Here is a 17919-nt window from a genome sequence, read left to right on the forward strand (position 1 = left end):
GGACCTTGTGAGGAGTCACTTCAGACTAGCTGAGTAAAGCCTCTAGCTAATAAAGACTGACCATTGAAAGATGGGGCGTAACACGTCATTGATTATAGTATAGTTCAACTGACAACACTGGTGCAGAACATACGACCGAGGACATGAACATGTATACAGTATTCTGTGACTTAAAGGTATAGCCCTGAATCTAAGTGTTTGTTGCTAATGCCTTAGCAATTGATGGGTGAGTGAATTGTATTGACTTCTTGGAGAACACGGCGAAGATAAGATAGTTGACACTATGGGGGTTAATGAGGGGCTTGAGGAGAAAGTCCTAAATTATTGGACTTCTGTTTGAATGAGCATTAATACAGACCGTTAGGTAGGCTAGGCAACTGCCTTAGCCCTTGAAAAGCGACATTTCAGGAGATGTCAGGAGATTGAGGAGAATGCTTCTAGATGGTTTTATATTGTAGAAAGTAATTCAGATGAGATGTCTCTTCTTTGTCTCGAGAATACCCGAGGAAAGGGATAGGCGATGCCACGCCTCACTGATCCCAAAACAAAGTCACTCAGCGTCGTGCAGGCGGGTGGAGAGATAGAGAGGGAGAAATGAGTCCCCTCTCCTCCTCCAGAGAGGCCCATCAGCTCTTGTCATCTCTCTAATGAATATCAGTTAAATTGCTCTGTGTGTATCTGACGAGTTAGGATGTCAATGTGATTTGTGTTCGTGTGGCCGACGGACAGGCCCAGACTAATGAAAGAAGAGCCCGGGCTGACAGTGTGATGAGCATCAGAGCCATCACACCAATCTGAACAGAGAGGCTGACTGACAGGGCAGACAGCTCAGTGTTTTAGGAAAACAAAATGGCTGCCATTGTTTCAGGTGGTTGATTTGGATCGAGCCATGGATACACTGCACCGGTCTCAAAATGCTAGTGATAGTGTAAAATACTTGGTGTATATTTCTGTATATATTCATGTCTAAATCATTCTTGAAACCAATTACATTGTGGGCCATTGATTCAATGAATGTGTTGTTATTATCTGGGCCAAGTAACAATAAAATATTTATATCAGTCCCTTCAGGATTTTGCAGGGATCGTTTGTGATATTTGCAAGCAAAAATGCTTGATGTTACTGGGCAATTCTGACATTTTGCATGGCAATATGCAATGATTTTGTCCAATTCATCGCGAAAAGGCACTAACTGTAAATGTGAGGTGGTTGGTTGAAATTGCAAGCCCTCTGTTTGTATTGCGGTGATGGGTCCGTTTTATGTGATAACATTGCGATGATTTTACTGTTTTATGCGGAAATAGTGCAGTGYTTGGTCAAATTTGCAAGCTGTCACATAATATGGAGTGGATTGTTGGTTAAAAAAAAGGAGTCCTGGAGGGACTGATATAAATCACATGCGCCMTGAAATGCTGACTTACAAGCCCTTAACCAACAGAGCAGTTCAAGAAGAGTTAAGAAAATATTTACCAAGTASACTAAAATWAAAAGTAATAAMTAAAAGTAACACAATAAGAATAACAATAACGAGGCTATATACAGGGGGCACCAGTACTGAGTCAGTGGGCGGGGGTACAGGCTAGTTGAGGTAATCTGTACATGTAGGTGGGGGCGAAGTACTATGCATAGGTAACAAACAAACAGCGAGTAGCAGCAGTGTACAAGAGGAGGGGGGGGGGTCAATGTTAATTTGTCCGGTGGCTATTTTATGAATTGTTCAGCAGTCTTATGGCTTGGTGGTAGAAGCTGTTGAGGAGCCTTTTGGTCCTAGACTTGGCGCTCCGGTACCACTTGCCGTGCGGTAGCAGAGAGAACAGTCTATAACTTGGGTGACTGGAGTGTCTGACAATTTTATGGGCTTCCTCTGACACCGCTTATTATATAGGTCCTGGATGGCAGGAAGCTTGGCCCCAGTGATGTACTGAGCCATTCAAACTACCCTCTGTAGCGCCTTACGGTCAGATGCCGAGCAGTTGCCATACCAGGTGGTGATGCAACCGGTCAGGATGCTCTCGATGGTGCAGCTGTTAACCTTTTGAGGATGCTGGGGACCCATGCCAAATCTTTTCAGTCTCCTGAGGAGGAAAAGGTTTTGTCGTGCCCTCTTCATGACTGTCTTGGTATGTTTGGACCATGATAGTTCGTTGGTGWTGTGGACACCAAGGTACTTYAATCTCTTCGACCCACTACAGCCCCGTCGATGTTAATGGGGGCCTGTTTGGCCCGCTTTTTCCTGTAGTCCACGACCAGCTCCTTTGTCTTGCTCACATTGAGGGAGAGGTTGTTGTCCTGGCACCACACTGCCAGTTCTCTGACCTCCTCCCTATAGGCTGTCGGTGATCAGGCCTACCACTGTTTTGTCGTCAGCAAACTGAATGATGGTATTGGAGTTGTGTTTGGCCACGCAGTCGTCGGTGAACAGGGAATACAGGAGGGGACTAAATACACACCCCTTAGGCAGGTTACCCAGTGTTAAGGATCAGCGTGGCAGACGTGTTGATGGCTACTCTTACCACTTGGGGGCGGCCCGTCAGGAAGTCCAGGATCCAGTTGCAGAGGGAGGTGTTTAGTCCCAGAGTCCTTAGCTTAGTGATGAGCTATAGTGGGCACTCTGGTGTTGAATGCTGAGCTGTAGTCAATGAACAGCATTCTCACATAGGTGTTCCTTTTGTCCAGGTGAGAAAGGGCAGTGTGGAGTGCGATTGAGATTGCGTCATCTGTGGATCTGTTGGGGTGGTATGCAAATTGGAGTGGGTCTATGGTGTCCYGGAGGATGCTGTTGATGTGAGCCATGACCAGCCTTTCAAAGCACTTCATGGCTACCGACGTGAGTGCCACGGGGTGGTAATCATTTAGGCAGGTTACCTTCGCTTCCTTGGGCACAGGGACTATGGTGGTCTGCTTGAACCATGTAGGTATTACAGACTTGGTCAGAGGGAGGTTGAAAATGTCAGATAAGACACTTGCCAGTTGGTCCGTGCATGCTTTGAGTACACGTCCTGGTAATCCATCTGGCCAAGCGGCTTTGTGAATGTTGACCTGTTTAAAGGTTTTGTTCACATCGGCTACCGAGAGCATTATCACACAGTCATCCAGAACAGCAGGTGCTCACGTGCATGRTTCAGTGTTGCTTACCTCGAAGCGAGCATAAAAGGCTTTTAGCTCGTCTAGTAGGCTCTCGTCACTGGGCAGCTCGCGTCTGGATTTTCCTTTGTTGTCCGTAATAGTTTTCAAGCCCTGCCACATCCGACGAGCYTCAGAGCCGGTGTAGTACGATTCAATCTTAATCCTGTATTGACGCTTTGCTTGTTTGATGGTTAGTCTGAGGGCATAGTGGGATTTCTTATCAGCGTCCGGATTAGTCTCCCGCTCCTTGAAAGCGGCAGCTCTAGCCTTTAGCTCGATGCGGATGTTGCCTGTAATCCATGGCTTCTGGTTGGGATATGTACGTACAGTCACTGTGGGGACAACGTCGTCAATGCACTTATTGATGAAGCCGATGACTGAGGTGGTGTTCTCCTCAATGCCATTGGATGAATCCCGGAACATATTCCAGTCTGTGCTAGCAAAACAGTCCTGTAGAGTAGTCATCTGACAACTTCCGTATTGAGCGAGTCACTGCTACTTCCTGCTTTAGTTTTTGCTTGTAAGCAGGAATCAGGAGGATAGAATTATGGTTAGATTTTCCAAATGGGCGACGGGGGAGAGATTTGTATACATCTCTGTGTGTGGAGTAAAGGTGGTCTAGGATTCCCCCCCCCCCTGGTTGCACATGTGACACGCTGGTAAAAATGAGGTAAAACTGATTTAAGTTTGCCTGCATTAAAGTCCCTGGCTACTAGGAGCGCCACTTCTGGGTGAGCATTTTCTTCTTTGCTTATGGCCTTATAGAGTAGGTTGAGAGCGGNCCCCCCCCTGGTTGCACATGTGACACGCTGGTAAAAATGAGGTAAAACTGATTTAAGTTTGCCTGCGTTAAAATCCCTGGCTACTAGGAGCGCCACTTCTGGGTGAGCATTTTCTTCTTTGCTTATGGCCTTATAGAGTAGGTTGAGAGCGGTCTTAGTGCCAGCTTCGTTCTGTTGTGGTAAATAGACGGCTACAAATAATACAGATGAGAATTATCTTGGTAGATAGTGTGGTCTACAGCTTATCATAAGGTACTCTACCTCAGGCGTGCAATACCTCGAGACTTCTTTAATATTAGACATRGCACACCAGCTGTTATTGACAAATAGACACACACCACCACCCCTCGTCTTACCAGAGGTAGCGTCTCTGTTCTGCCGGTGCATGGAAAATCTCGCTAGCTCTATATTGTCCGTATCTTCGTTCAGCCATGTCTCAAGGGAACATGTTACAGTTTTTAATGTCCCGTTGGTAGGATAATCTCAATCGTAGGTCATACATTTTATTTTCCAATGATTGCACGTTAGCAAGACGAACGAATGGCAGTGGGAGTTTCTCGCGCGCCTCCGGATGCCCAATCTGCGGCCCCTTTTCKGGCGTCTTTTCTTCATGCAAAAGGRGMGMATCTGGGCCTGTTCCAGTGAAAGCAGGATATCCTTCTCGTCGGACTCGTTAAAGGAAAAAGTTTCTTCCAGTCCGTGGTGAGTAAATGCTTTTCTGATGTCCAGAAGTTAGTTTCGGTCATAAGAGACGGTAGCAGCAACATTATGTACACAATAAGTTAAAAAATAAGTTACACAAAACGCAAAAAAAATAACAACAAAATAGCACAATTGGTTGGGAGACTGTAAAACGTCAGCCATGTCGTTCAGCGCCATCTTAATATATATATAGAGTATAGCTAGGCTACTGTAAAAAGCAATCAACAACTTTTAGTTACTAACTTGGTGACAAGAACAATGGATTTACGAGAAAGACACAACAAGTCATATATCCAATCTGATTACCGATTACTTTGATTATCAACTGTATTGCATACTCCACTCTGACCTTTGAGTTTCTTAGAACCCTTGCGTGCTTCTTAGGAGTGTGTCTCTTCCCACTGCGGCCGCTCCATCCGAGGTGACATGATGCTTAATGACAGCACAGAGGGGATCATGGGTAGTGCTGAGATGGCTTCACCTTTGACCCTTGACCTCTGTGTCCTCTGAAAGAAAGGGATCAACACATCCTATGATGACAGCCGGTGTCATGGTCAATGGCCTGTCCCTTACTATACCTAACCCTTTGTAACACCTAACCCTTTGCTTTACCAGGAAATGTTAAAAAGTCAAAATTGAGTGTATTACATCAGTTATCCTAAAGGACAAGCCAAGGAGATGAACGAAAAAGGAGAATGCTGAAAAGAGACAAAGAGGTGAAAAAAAATCAGATGTAACAAATTTCCTGTGACTGGCGGGAAGGGTTTCATGCTGCTGAGTTGCAGTGAGGCCCGGCATGACACCTCCATCCTGAGATAGCTGTCAGAAGCGTTTTGCTCTGATATCTGACAGATTTACTAAAGACACTCTTCTCAGGGCACTACTCTTTATATCGTTAGTTTAATGCACAATGACATTACCAATTATAGTGAGCTCCATGCTCAAATAGCATGTCAAAACCTGTGTATCAATCCATTAGATCCTGTCTCCTAGCACATTAAGTGGTACCTTAAGAAATCTCTCCAGCGGTACAGAAGTGCTGACTGAATGGAAAATCTACCTCAGCTCACCATGCTGTCTTTTTTAGAGAGGCACTGGAAGAAACATGAACAATACATCTATATAATGGCTGGCATTGTTTACTTCGCACTGGAAYGTAAACCATGTGCGAAAGCCTAGAATGCATTTAAGGCATATACGTCACTCGATTTAAATCTTTGTTGATACTATGAGCTTTCAAATTTGGAGAGGTGTCATGACACCATCATATATTAGAGTCTCCTGTCAGATTAGTTAATATGATTAACAGAAACCAAAGGTATGCGAGCAAAACCTCTGACGAGTCCACTGACTCACATTGCTCTGTAGCTCTCCCTCCCTCCATACATCCCAATAATCGGTGCTTTCTGAAGCGTCCTCTTGTACACTCCTTACCACAATTAAAAAAATAGGTACAGTAGGGACTTTCCACCATATTTCTTATACCAGTCATTTCTTTTCAAATCCACGAAGGGAAGTAAACACTGAGAAATTACAGATTATTGGGATGCAGGCTCTGTCTTTGTGTTCTCCTGCTCTGTCGACTATGACAGTCAGTGGGCCTGTGGTGTGTGTGTGTGTGTGTCTGATGTGTGGTGTCTGTGTGTGTGTGTGTGTGTGTGTGTGTGTGTGTGTGTGTTGTGTGTGTTGTGTGTTGTGGTGGTGGCTGCTTCGTGCGTGCGTGCGTGCGTGCGTGCGTGCGTGCGTGCGTGCGTGCGTGCGTGCGTGCGTGCGTGCGTGTTTGTGATTTAGTACAGCTGGTCCTAACGACCTCCCTGTCCTTGTGATGAGGACACCCCCTCAGGGCGCTGGCATGGAGGATGCATCTCGGACCGACTGGCACCTCGCCTGGCTGGCACCACGCTGCCCACATGGCACCACGTCCACACTCTGCCACCCCTCTGATAGATACCTCTTTGATGCCACCTTTATTAAACTATCCGGTAAATCACTTTTGATTTGTTATCATGTTTTTCTGGTGAGTTTATGTGGATAAAAATACCCTCCAGCTAAGGCATAGGAATAATTGCAWTACCCTTCCATAAATCAGCTTAATGCAAGCGCATCTGTTTGTGTGTGGGTGTGTGTGTGTGCGATTGTGCGTGTGTAAAACAGTTATTGCAACAGGTCCACATTACAGAATAGAATTGAATGTCCAGTGACATGGCCACTATATGAAACTGTTGCCTGTAGTGGTGACTGCTTTTTCCAATGTGCCATTTCAGAGCAACCACATTAATAAGGTATGATTACAAGGCTGACAAAATGAATCTCAACTGTCATTATGGTTTGGACAGGCTCTGATGAAGTTACATTAGTGGGAAAGCAAATGAATGATTTGGACCACATCTAAATTAGTTTAGGCCACATGATATTTGGATAGTCCGGATTATCCATCTGCAGATGGTCATACTATCAACAAACTATCTGTTGATATGCAACTGCTTGCTAAAGTTACATTTAGGGTTAAGTTTAAAATAAAGGTTAGGACTAGGGTTAAGTTTAGGGTTAGGAGAAGGGTTAAGGGCTACGGTTAGGGTTCGTAGATAGTTAGTTGACATGTTACTGTAGATAGTCTGTAGAGCAGCTACAGATGGACTATCCTAATAAAGTGTTAATTTAATTTATCAAGCCTTCTATTTGCCAAGGGATTATTACGTTCAAGAATCATATGCTGTTTGAGACTATTTACACATGGAGCTGTGAATTTTAAATCCTCATTCTTGAGCCTCTGTATTATGAATCATTTTAGCAGGTAACAGTTTGGGTCACAGTTCAACAATGGGATGCTGTTGGCATGTGTTTACAATATGTTGTGGCTTTTATTCCCTCCACACATACATTGTATCCTACTGCACATATGCATACAAGATTTATATGTGTCAAAGATAGACATGTATAAACAAGAGAGGCCTTACAAATTCTGTAAAATTAACATTTACAGTATCTTGACATTAATGTATACCAGAGACAGAGAGAGCATACAGAGACCAATATTTGGATAAGTCAAGTCACTCCTTAAAGCTAAACTGAGAATGTATTTTTTCCATCTGAAAACGTCTTAAACGTCCTTTAGGATGAGGATTCAGCTTCTGGACAGAGAAGGTAAGAAGGCCAGCTCAGGACATCCTTTCCTCTCCTCTGCAATCCAGACACAGTGGTTAGACACAGCAGACATTTTGACACYGTGCGTCAGGCTAATCCAACAAGACATCCTCATGTTTTATCAGAGCTTTCAAAAATGGGCCGTCGGTCTCCCTCTGCATCTTCCGTATGTCAGTTTGTCTCCTCCCGAATGCGTGGTGTCGTGTAGCTGGCGTTGCCAACCTCTCGAGGAGACGGAGCGCCTGAAAGAAGCAGCAAGCGAGCGGAGCCAGCGCCGTGACCTCCTCGGCCATGCGACGTGTCTGAAGTTGGCAGGGGACGCAATTGAGAGTGACACTCCTGGTTGGAGCTGCCAAACTGCCACTTCCTGTCCTCTTTATTCACACGTACTGGGAGTTTAGACTGGACGTTTGAAGAGCCCAGAACAGACATGTGTCTCCGCGTCCAGCCATCCCTTCTGACTGTCATTACTGTAGTGCAGAGCCATTCAGTCAAGATCAGTGCCAGGGCTAGGGCCTGTCTGGGTGAGAGAGATGGCTAGAAAAAGCCATTCACACGAACCCAATGCCTACTTATCATCAGAGTGTGAAGGGAATACTGCATGTATGTATACTTGTTTATTTGTCATGTTAACTCCATTTTATGCCTCCACAGTCATTGTGTATTATCTGGACATGGTTGTATGTTATCTACTTGGCCTAATTTATCTCTTTATTTGAGAGATGAGAGTGAGTCATTAAAGGGAGGACTCTCACATCATTGCCTTTCAATTACATACCAAATAATGTATTTTTTATGTATTTGTACCCAGATCCCCTCTTAGATAAACAAGAGGCCCAACTGAGTAGGTCGTAGCTTTTAAGTTGGCAAATTGAACACATAGACTGCCTTAAGAAGTATTCATACCTGTCACGCCCTGATCTGTTCAACCTGTCCTTGTGATTGTCTCCACCCCCTCCAGGTGTCGCTTATTTTCCCTGGTGTATTTATCTCTGTGTTTCCTGTCTCTCTGTGCCAGTTCGTCTTSTATGTTCAAGTCAACCAGCGTGTTTTTCCTCATGCTCCTGCTTTGCTTTTTCTCTTTTTGCRAATCCTCKCGGTTTTGACCCTGCCTGACTCTGTACCCGCCTGCCTGACCATTCTGCCTGCTTTGACCTCAAGCCTGCCTGCCACACTGTACCTCCTGGACTCTGAACTGGTTTTGACCTTTTGCCTGTCCACTAACATTCTCTTGCCTACCCTTTTGGATTATTATAAGTATCAAAGACTCAAACCATCTGCCTCCCGTGTCTGCATCTGGGTCTCGCCTTGTGCAGTTATAGTACAAACTGGCCATGACAGACCCAGCAGYCTTGMACCAGCTCCGCCACACTGTCTCCCTGCYGGGYGCCAACATTGGGAGGCATGAGGGCCTACTACAGGACCTTCTGGAAGGGCTMTGTTCCCTGACGGAATGCCARGACCAAGGGTTTAAGGCTATTATGGAGCAAATCAGGGAGTTAGCTCATAGGCAGCCTGCCACATCTGAGAATCRCCAACCACTCGGTAACTTTTTCCCTATTAGTGATGAGTTTGTACAGCCTACCCCGGCTCCCCGAGAACCCTGCTTACATCCTCCGGAGCAATATTCTGGGGATCCTGGTACCTGCCGGGGTTTTCTTTCTCAGTGCTCCCTGATTTTTGAGCTACAGCCATCTTCGTTTCCTTCGGACCGATCGAAGATAGCGTATATTATTATGCTAATGTTGGGAAGGGCGCTCTCTTGGGCTACGGCAGTTTGGGAGCAACAATCCGCCATTTSTCGTCATCTGGAGGATTTCATGACAGAGGTGAGGAAGGTGTTCGATTCTCCGGTACCCGGGAGAGAGGCGGCCCGAAATCCTCTTGAATTACGTCAAGACTMCCGTAGTGTGGCAGACTACGTTGTTGATTTTCGCACATTGGCCGCTGAGAGTGCCTGGAATCTGGAGTCCCTTTTCGATACCTTCCTTCACGGACTATCTGAGGTGATAAAAGATGAGCTACCTGCTCGGGAATACCCGGTGGACCTCGATTCCCTCATTGCCCTCGCCATTAGAATTGATGGATGTCTAAGGGAACGCAGGAGTGAGAGGCGGTCTGGCCTAGGTCACACTCGTTCATCCGCAGGGGTTTGCTCATCTTCGAAGGAATCCGGAAGTCCCCGAAGGCTATTTTTCTGAGAGGATTCGTAGCCACTCGAGCTCCCTCGAGAACCATTGATGGCGGGTGAGCTTGATACACCAGAACCTATGCAACTGGGAAGGGTTATCGAGGGATCTAGGTTATCGCCTAGGGAATGGTTCTCGCAGGCTATGCTCCAATTGTTGTCTGTATGTGGAGCTGTAGGGCATTAAATAGCCACCTGCCCAGTAAAGAGACCTGAAGCCTTAGTAGGTACAAGTACTCTGGTGAGTCTGACTGGGAACCCAAACTCCTTTTTATGTGAGCTTGCTGTGGGGAGACCAGTCTAAGTCTCTCCTGGTGCTTATTGACTTTGGGGCAGATGATAGTTTCATGGACGCTACCCTGGTATCAGAACTAAGTATTCCTACTCAACTCCTCTCTGTTCCCATGGATGCCAGGGCACTAGACGGCCGCTCCATTGGTAGAGTCACACACAGCACAGTTCTCATTAATATGCAGGTATCTTGAAATCACAGTGAGTCAATTCAGCTCCTCCTCATTGAGTCCCCTCACATACATGTTTTGGGTTTTTCTTGGCTCCAGAAGCACAACCCAGATATTYACTGGACCTTGGGTTCSATGCTGGGTTGGAGCTCGTTCTGCCATTTACACTGCCTAAAGGCGGCACAGCCTTCTCCGAAACATCTGCCTCCAGGGTTTAGTACGGCCTCYGATCTCTCTGCCATGCCTGCAGAGTATCATGACCTCCTTGAGGTTTTCAGCAAGGCTCGTGCTACCACCCTTCCTCCACATCGTCCTTACGGTTGTGCTATTGACCCCCTTCCTGGCACCACACCGCCTTGAGGCTGGCTARATTCTCTGTCTGGTCCTGAYACCAAGGCCATGGAAGAGTACATCTGTAACGACGGGTGAGTGAAATGAGTGAGGAGTCAAATGCAGAGAGCGAAATGAACGGGAAAACGCTTTAATGTCCTTCAAAACGTAACAGGTCCAAAACATGGGTGAATGCCCAAAACACTGGCGCTAAACAAACCCCAAACCTCGTTACAAACACTGGACAGCGAAAACCCAAAACAAAACACGATACATCACCAAACGTAACAAGGAACAGGTGAAAACAATTAGACAGAAACAAACGAAAAGGAAAAAGGGATCGGTGGCTTCAAAATGCCTACCACCTTGTGCGGATACGCAAAGGAGACGAGTGGAAGACAGCTTTCAACACTGCCAGTGGACACTATGAGTACCTGGTTATGCCGTTTGGATTCACCAGCTGTCTTCCAGGCCCTGGTCAACGATGTGCTCCGGGACATGTTGAATCGTTTTGTTTTTGTCTATCTCGACGACATCCTGGTTTTCTCTCGTTCTGCCCAGGAACACATTCTCCATGTTCGACAGGTTCTTCAGCGCCTCCTGGAGAATCAGTTGTTTGTAAAGGCTGAGAAGTGTGAGTTCCACCYCTCCACTATCTCCTTTCTGGGATACATTATTGCTGAGGGGTATGTTCAGATGGATCCGGAGAAGGTGAGAGCGGTGGTGGATTGGCCCCATCCCACAGCCAGGGTGCAGCTACAACGGTTTCTGGGATTTGCACATTTCTACTGCCGTTTCATTCGGGGCTGCAGCAACCTGGCGGCTCAGCTCTCTGCACTCACCTCTCCCAAGGTACTGTTCACATGGTCTCCAGCAGTGGACAAGGCTTTTGGGGATCTAAAGCAGCGATTTACTACTGCTCCCATCCTCATCCATCTGGACCCGACTCATCAATTTGTGGTTGAGGTTGATGCTTTCGACGTGGGAGTAGGTGCCGTACTTTCCCAGTGATCTGTCCAGGACCAAAAGCTTCATCCCTGTGCCTTCATGTCCCATCGTCTCAACTCTGCGGAGCGGAACTATGATGTTGGGAACCGGGAACTCCTAGCAGTTAACCTCTCTGGTACAAGTGGGACGGTAGCGTCCCACCTCGACAACAGCCAGTGAAATTGCAGGGCGCCAAATTCAAAACAACAGAAATCCCATAATTAAAATTCCTCAAACATACAAGTATTATACACCATTTTAAAGATACACTTCTTGTAAATCCAACCACAGTGTCCGATTTCAAAAAGGCTTTACTGCGNGGGTGAGTGAAATGAGTGAGGAGTCAAATGCAGAGAGCGAAATGAACGGGAAAACGCTTTAATGTCCTTCAAAACGTAACAGGTCCAAAACATGGGTGAATGCCCAAAACACTGGCGCTAAACAAACCCCAAACCTTGTTACAAACACTGGACAGCGAAAACCCAAAACAAAACACGATACATCACCAAACGTAACAACCAACAAGGAACAGGTGAAAACAATTAGACAGAAACAAACGAAAAGGAAAAAGGGATCGGTGGCAGCTAGTAGACCGGCGACGACGACCGCCGAGCGCCACCCGAACAGGAAGGGGAGCCACCTTCGGTGGTATTCGTCACAACATCGAGGACTCACTGGCTGTTGGGAGCATTCGCCCTTCTGCCTCTCCTGCCGGCACAGGATTCTTCTTTGTGGGGAAGAAGGACAAGACCATGTGTTCTTGCATTGATTACCGGGGCCTCAATGACATTACGTTTAAAAATCGGTACCCTCTACCACACCTCTCCTCAGCTTTCAACCCTCTCCGGGGTGCTACTATCTTTTCCAAACTGGACCTTCAAAATGCCTACCACCTTGTGCGGATACGCAAAGGAGACGAGTGGAAGACAGCTTTCAACACTGCCAGTGGACACTATGAGTACCTGGTAATGCCGTTTGGATTCACCAACACGCCCGCTGTCTTCCAGGCCCTGGTCAACGATGTGCTCCGGGACATGTTGAATCGTTTTGTTTTTGTCTATCTCGACGACATCCTGGTTTTCTCTCGTTCTGCCCAGGAACACATTCTCCATGTTCGACAGGTTCTTCAGCGCCTCCTGGAGAATCAGTTGTTTGTAAAGGCTGAGAAGTGTGAGTTCCACCYCTCCACTATCTCCTTTCTGGGATACATTATTGCTGAGGGGTATGTTCAGATGGATCCGGAGAAGGTGAGAGCGGTGGTGGATTGGCCCCATCCCACAGCCAGGGTGCAGCTACAACGGTTTCTGGGATTTGCACATTTCTACTGCCGTTTCATTCGGGGCTGCAGCAACCTGGCGGCTCAGCTCTCTGCACTCACCTCTCCCAAGGTACTGTTCACATGGTCTCCAGCAGTGGACAAGGCTTTTGGGGATCTAAAGCAGCGATTTACTACTGCTCCCATCCTCATCCATCTGGACCCGACTCATCAATTTGTGGTTGAGGTTGATGCTTTCGACGTGGGAGTAGGTGCCGTACTTTCCCAGTGATCTGTCCAGGACCAAAAGCTTCATCCCTGTGCCTTCATGTCCCATCGTCTCAACTCTGCGGAGCGGAACTATGATGTTGGGAACCGGGAACTCCTAGCAGTTAACCTCTCTGGTACAAGTGGGACGGTAGCGTCCCACCTCGACAACAGCCAGTGAAATTGCAGGGCGCCAAATTCAAAACAACAGAAATCCCATAATTAAAATTCCTCAAACATACAAGTATTATACACCATTTTAAAGATACACTTCTTGTAAATCCAACCACAGTGTCCGATTTCAAAAAGGCTTTACTGCGCACACCATGCGATTATGTTAGGTCAGCGCCTAGTCACAGAAAACCATACAGCCATTTTCCAGCCAAGGAGAGGGCTCACAAAAGTCAAAAATAGCGATTAAATTAATAACTTACCTTTGATGATCTTCATCAGATGGCACTCATAGGACTTCATGTTAGACAACAAATGTTTGTTTTGTTCGATAAAGTCCATAATTTATGTCCAAATACCTCCTTTTTGTTCATGCGTTTAGTCCAGTAATCCAAAATGCACAAGGCGCGAGCACAAAGTCTAGACGAAAAGTCTAAAAAGTTKAATTACAGTTTGTAGAAACATGTCAAACGATGTATAGAATCAATCTGTAGGATGTTTTAATCATAAATCTTCAATAATATTCCAACCGGACAATTCCTTTGTCTTTAGAAATGAAAAGGAACGGAACTCGTGCTCACGGCCGCTCYCGTGACTAAACTTAAGGCTTTCAACCAGACCACTGGTTCAAACAGCTCTTATTCGCTCCCCCTTCATAGTAGATGCCTGAAACAAAGTTCTAGAGACTGTTGACATCTAGTGGAAGCCTTAGGAAGTGCAATCTGACCCCATAGACACAGTATATTGGATAGGCAATCACTTGAAAAACTACAAACCTCAGATTTCCCACTTCCTGGTTGGATGTTTCTCAGGTTTTCGCCTGCTATATGAGTTATGTTATACTCACAGACATCATTCAAAAAGTTTTAGAAACTTCAGAGTGTTTTCTATCCAAATCTACTAATAATATGCATATCCTAGCCTATGGGCCTGAGTAGCAAGCAGTTTACTCTGGGCACGAGATGGCTCTGGAGGAGTGGAGACACTGGCTGGAAGGGGCGGAACATCCATTTCTGGTATGGACGGATCATAAGAATTTAGAATACCTCCGCACTGCCAAGCACCTCAACCCAAGGCAAGCTAGTTGGGCTCTGTTATTCAGGTTCAATTTCACCATCTCCTACCGCCCAGGATCAAAAAACATGAACCCGGACTCTCTATTCCGTCTGTACAGTTCCACTGCCMCTCCCTCTGAATCTGAGGCCATCCTCCCTGCCTCTTGTTTTGCGGCTTCTGTTGTTTGGGGATTTGGGGCTGTGGTCCGCAAGGCACAGCGTTCCCAGTTGGACCCTGGGGCCCYGCTAACCAGCTGTTTGTTCCTGATTTGGTCTGGTCTCAGGTCCTGGAATGGGCTCACTCCTCCAGGCTTACCTGTCATCCTGGTACTCGTCGAACCCTGGCTTTCCTCCGTCAATGCTTCTGGTGGCCCACCATGTTTCCTGATGTCTCGGCCTTCGTCGCCGCATGCATGGTGTGCGGGCAAAGCAAGACTCCATGGCAAGCTCCGTCTGGCCTCCTACACCCACTCCCTGTCCCTCATCGCCCCTGGCACCATATTTCCCTGGATTTTGTAACTGGGCTTCCTCAGTCAGATGGCAACACCACCATCCTGACCGTGGTTGACAGATTCTCCAAGGCCGCCCATTTCATCCCTCTTCCGAAGATACCTTCAGCCAAGGAGACAGCCCAGCTTATGCTGCAGCACGTCTTCTGAATCCATGGACTCCCGYTTGACATTGTCTCGGAACGAGGTCCTCAGTTCTCGTCCCAATTCTGGAAGGCGTTCTGCACACTTATCGGGTCGTCAGCCAGCCTGTCCTCTGGGTTTCATCCCCAATCTAACGGCCAGTCAGACGAGCCAATCAAGATATGGAGACGGCACTCCGGTGTCTTGTTGCCAGTAACCCCACCACCTGGAGTCAGCTATTGGTCTGGGTGAAATATGCCAGTAACACTCTCCCCTGCTCGGCTACTGGACTATCCCCCTTTGAACGCTCCATGGGGTATCAGCCCCCGCCCGCTCTTCCCAGAGCAAGAAGTTGAGGTCAACATACCTTCAGRCCAGATGTTCYACCACCGCTGTTGGCGTACCAGGAAAAGAGCTCYGGCGGCTCTTCTCAAGACACCTCCAGGTATCGTCAACAAGCGGACCACCACCGGACTCTGGCTCCTCGCTATCCGGTCGGGCAGAGGGTATGGTTGTCCACTCTGGACCTACCCCTCCGGGTAGAATCCCGCAAACTTCCCCCCGTTTCATTGGTCCTTTCCCCATTRCTAGAGTCATTAGTCCCACTGCTGTCCGTATGCTGTTGCCCCGTACCCTCCGTGTTCAACCTACTTTTCATGTGTCCAGGARTTTTCSCTTGGCTCACAGTCCTCTGTCTTCTGTTTCTAGGCCCATCCCTCCCACCGTGTCATCGATGGCCAGCCAGCGTATACAGTGAGACGCCTCCTGAGGGTTCGAACACGGGGCAGGGGTTCCCAGTACCTGGTTGACTGGGAGGGTTATGGCCCGGAGGAGAGGTGCTGGGTTCCTACTAAAGACATCCTGGACCCGGCCCTCATCGCCAATTTTCACCGCCGACACCCCGGTCAGCCAGGTATGCGCCCAGGTAGGACGCCAGGTGGCATCACTAGAGGGGGTGGGGTACTGTCATGCCCTGATCTGTTCCACCTGTCCTCGTTATTGTCTCCACCCCCTCCATGTGTCACTTATTTTCCCTGGTGTATTTATCACTGTGTTTCCTGTCTCTCTGTGCCAGTTCGTCTTGTATGTTCAAGTCAACCAGCGTGTTTTTCCCGTGCTCCTGCTTTTTRTATCCTCTTTTTGCTAGTCCTCCCGGTTTTGACCCCTGCCTGTTTCTGGACTCTGTACCRGCCTGCCTGACCATTCTGCCTGCTTTGACCTCAAGCCTGCCTGCCACACTGTACCTCCTGGAGTCTGAACTGGTTTTGACCTTTTGCCTGTCCACTAACATTCTCTTGCCTACCTTTTCGGATTATAATAAATATTGAAGACTCAAACCATCTGCCTCCCGTGTCTGCATRTGGGTCTCGCCTTGTACACTTATAATACCTCTTGACTTAGTCCACATTTTGTTGTGTTACAGCTAGAATTTACCTTACCCATCTACACACAATACCCCCATGAAGTGAAAACATTTTTTTAGTCATGACTAAATGATTATTCTATTCAAAATTCTTCAAGCTCTGTCAAATTGGTCGTTTATCATTGCTAGACAACAATTTTCAGGTCTTGCCGTATATTCTTAAGTAGATTTAAGTCAATCTGTAACTCGTCCACTCAGGAACATTCACTGTCTTCTTGGTAAGCAACTTCAGTGTAGATTTGACCCTGTGTTTTATGTTATCGTCCTGATGAAAGGTGAATTAATCTCCCAGTGTCTGGTGAAAAGCAGACAGAACCAGGTTTTCCACTAGGATTTTGCCTCTGCTTAGCTCCATGTCGTTTGTTTTTTCCCCTGAAAAACTTCCCAGTCCTAAATTATTAGAAGCATACCCATAACATGATGCAGCCATCACTATGCTTGAAAATATGGAGAGTTGTACTCAATAATGTGTTGTATTGGATTTGTAATCATTACAAAAAGTGAATTGCTTTGTCAAATTCTTTGCAGTATTACTTTAGTGCCTTGTTGCAACCAGGACGCATGTTTTGGAATATTTGTATTCTGGAAAAGCTTCCTTTTCACTCTGTCAATTAGGTTAGTATTGTGGAATAACTACACTGTTGACCCATCCTCAGCCATTAAACTCTGTAACTATTTTAAAGTCACCATTGGCCTCATGGTGAAACCCTGAACGGTTTCCTTCCTCTCCGGCAACTGAGTTAGGACAGACGCCACTATCTTTGTGTATTGATACACCATCCAAAGTGTAATTAATAACTTTACCACGCTCAAAGGGATAGTCAATGTCTGATTTTTTATTTTTCCCGTCTTTCCAATAGGTGCCCTTCATTCCGAGGCATTGGTCTTTGTGGTTGAATCTGTGTTTGAAATTCACTGCTCGACTGAGGGACCTTACAGATAATTGTATAATTATATAAAGAAGGCATTCAAAAATCATGTTAAASACTATTATTGCACACAGAGTGAGTCCATGCAACTTATGTGACTTGTTAAGCACATTTTTACTCCTGAACTTATTTAGGCTGCCATAACAAATAGGTTGAATACTTATTGACTCAAGACATTTCAGCTTTTAATCTTTAATAAATTATTCCACTTTGACAAAAAGGGGTATTGTGTATAGGCCAGTGATAAKATATCTAAATTGAATCAATTTCAAATTCAAGCTGTAACACAACAAAATGTGGAATAAATCAAGGGGTATGAATACTTTCTGAAGGCACTGTTTATTTTAATGTTTGTGTTGACAAGGCTTTTAACTTTAGAGGAGATCAAGTTTGTCACTCTCCCTCCACCCTTCTCTGCTTTAATGTCTTTGTTTTCTCCTTCTGAGTATCCCTAATAACACTTCAGC

Source organism: Salvelinus sp. IW2-2015, linkage group LG4q.1:29 (assembly GCF_002910315.2).
Source record: "Salvelinus sp. IW2-2015 linkage group LG4q.1:29, ASM291031v2, whole genome shotgun sequence".
Classification (NCBI taxonomy): Eukaryota; Metazoa; Chordata; class Actinopteri; order Salmoniformes; family Salmonidae; genus Salvelinus; species Salvelinus sp. IW2-2015.